The sequence below is a fragment of the Magnolia sinica genome, chromosome 18, assembly GCF_029962835.1.
Source record: "Magnolia sinica isolate HGM2019 chromosome 18, MsV1, whole genome shotgun sequence".
Taxonomy (NCBI): domain Eukaryota; kingdom Viridiplantae; phylum Streptophyta; class Magnoliopsida; order Magnoliales; family Magnoliaceae; genus Magnolia; species Magnolia sinica.
Genome location: NC_080590.1, coordinates 19,582,423 through 19,585,523, shown reverse-complemented (window position 1 = coordinate 19,585,523; position 3,101 = coordinate 19,582,423). Strand labels below are relative to the sequence as shown.

General features: G+C 34.8%; 1 non-coding gene across 1 annotated transcript; it reads right to left on the bottom strand.

The window, feature by feature from the left end:
- Positions 1-2,464: 2,464 nt before the first annotated feature.
- Positions 2,465-2,571, bottom strand: LOC131234151 (small nucleolar RNA R71). Its single transcript, XR_009165559.1, has one exon. It is a non-coding gene; the product is annotated as a small nucleolar RNA R71 (small nucleolar RNA).
- Positions 2,572-3,101: the final 530 nt, after the last annotated feature.

Below are 3,101 nucleotides of genomic sequence, written 5' to 3'. Positions count from 1 at the left end.
AAGAGTGCTAAAAAATATGGATTTGATGCTCAAGAATCACCAAGACAAGGGATGGATCTTAGAAGACCAAAATTGAAGAATTCACATGCCAAAGATCCAAGAAAACCAGGTGAGGAATGAAAAGAATCGAAGATTTAAAGTGAAGAATCCTGAAATCATCCTAAAAAGTGTATTCTGAAGCTCTGAAGTCTATTTTGAAAAATGATGCAGCGTAAAGACTATTTTAACGAAACTGTGCAGCGAGAAGTCTATTTTGAAAAACTGCGTGAATTTGAGGCGATTTATAGAGTTTTCCAACTCTATATGAAAATTGGAGTTCCCTACTTATAAATAGGGGTTCCTAGGGCATTTCTAAGTATCATTTAAGGCATCCCAACGCAAAATTTAGGGTTTTTAAAGAGTTTTTAATTTTATTAAAGTTTAATAGTTATTATTATTATTCAGATCTTTTCTATTTGCATATTTTCTTTCTTGTTGTTTTTTATTTCTGCAATTTAGTTATGTTTTTATAAGTTTCCTCTAGCCCAAGCTAGGAGGGAAGCAATGGGTTTAATAATTCTTTAAGTTATGATGATTGATTGTTTTAATGATGAGAAGAAATGATGTATGCATGTTATCTATATATATATATATATATATATATATATATATATATATCGAGGTGTGAGATCCGTATGTCTCCATCATATGAGATCCACATTGATGGATACACTTACCCTAAATCAATTAGATTTCCTAGATAGGAGAGGTTTTCTATCTGTTATGTTTCTTTGATTTTTATTATCTCATTGATATTGAATTCTTAAAATCACTGACGCTTGAGAATATATATATCAATGGTGCAAATCCATGATTTTTTAATCTTTTATATCATTTATTAAAATATTTAAACTATTTTATTTTTCGATTAGGCTGACCATAGTGCTCAGATCCTAGTTGTGTTATCCAAGTCATCATGGTTTTGGAACATTAACCTATGTGTGGAACTTTGAAGCTTGGGTGTTATTTTAATTCAATTGAATTACATCCATTCAAAAATTCCAAAATCATATCATCAGTTTAGTTTTTATTACTTAGCTCGTTTTGCATTTGATTTTTTCCGTCTCGCAATTCATCTCTTTGTGGGATCGACCCTGTATTCATAGGATATTACTTACGAACCTCAACACTTGGATGCAAGCAATCAAGTTTTTGGCGTCATTGCTGGGGAGCTACTGAGTAGATCAGATCTGTGCAATATAGCTAAGGTAAGTTCTTTTTCAAGGTAAGTTCTCTTTTAAACCCTTCAAATTTTTTGTAGTTTTTTTTTAAAAAAAACCTTTGAAAGTAAATTCAGTTGGGTCTTTCAAGCATTAACTATGACATAACGTTGCCCTGCTTGGGATTTTATCACCCAAGTGCTATGATTGTCCTACAGTTGCTGTTTGATCACAAAGATCATCCGCTGAATCTATTTTATAAATTAGCATAGTTTAATTTCTGCATTAATTTTACTTTTTTTGAATTATTTATTTATTTTTGTGGATTGAACCCTCATGGTTGGCCCTTCTGCCTGGGTTGTTGATTTATTTTTATTTTGTGGACTGAACCTTCATGGTCGGCACTGCCGCCTGGATTGTTAATTTATTTTTGTTTTGTGGAGTGAACCCTCATGGTCGGCTCTGCCGCCTGGGTTGTTGATTTATTTTTGCTTTGTGGACTGAACTCTCATGGTCGGCCCTGCCGCCTGGATTGTTGATTTATTTTTGCTTTGTGGACTGAACTCTCATCGTCTGCCCTACGGCTTGGGTTGTTGGTAATTTTTTTTTAAAAAATTTAAGTATCATACTTGCTATTTGAATTAGTAGTATTTGTTGTGTGGTGTGGATGGTTTATGTTCCGTTGGAGTATGGATCAAAACAATTGACTCTCTTCCGAAGACGGACTAGTTCCAGGCCTTGATCATTCACTTAGAAGAGGCACTCAATATCACTTGGATTCCATGACAGACCTAGTTGATAATCCAAATCAAAATCTGCTAGATCTAACTATAAATCAAAACAGAGAAAATCAACCTAATCCTCCTCTTGAGGATGAAAATGAAGTTCATAGGAATGCGTTAAACCAACCACGGACTTTACGTGAACATTTACACCCTGAGAGATCAGCTTTACCATCTTGTATAGTGTTCCCTGCTCACATAGGGAACATTGATTTTAAACTAGGTGTGATTCAATTAATTCATAAATTTCATGGCTTGGATTCTGAAAGCCCCTACTTGCACATCAAGGACTTTGAGGAAGTAATTGCAACGTTACAAGTAAATAATGGTGATAGGGATATACTTAAGCTTTGGTTATTCTCATTTTCTCTAAAGGATCGGATCAAAGCATGGCTCAACTCTCTAAGACCTAATACCATCACTACATGGCAAGCCTTATGTAGAGAGTTTTTGAAAAAGTTCTTTCCCGAGCACAAAACAAATGCACTAAAACAAGAAATCGTGTTATTCTCCCAAAAGGGGAATGAATTGTTTTTTCAAGCTTGGGAGCGCTTCAAAGACCTTCTAATTACTTGTCCACATCATGGTTATGAACCATGACACGTGATTGATGTGTTCTGAAAGGGGCTCACCATGGATATCCGTTAGTTCATAAAGATGATGTGTGGTAGAACCTTTCTTGACAAAGATCATAATGAGGCTTATGATTTTTTAGATATGTTAGCAGAGAATACACAGACATGGGATGTCTCTGCTGAACCAGACCAAACTAAACTCATTTCTAGAGAGAAAGCGGGGATGTATATCCTAAGAGAGGAAGACGACTTTAATGTAAAATTCGCTGCATTGGCTAGAAAGGTTGAAGCCTTGGATATTAGGAAGGTTGATATGGTTAAAGCAAACTTCCTTAGGTAATTTTTGTAGCATTTGTGGTGGTACAGACCATGACATAAAGAATTGTCCAATAATCTCAGTTGTACAAAATATCACGCATGAACATGAGTAAGCAAATGCTATAAATAACTACCAAAGGTCAGTTATGCAACCAATGGGAAACACGTATAATCTAAATTGGCGTAACCATCCTAATCTTAGTTGGAGGAATGGATCACAAATTAAT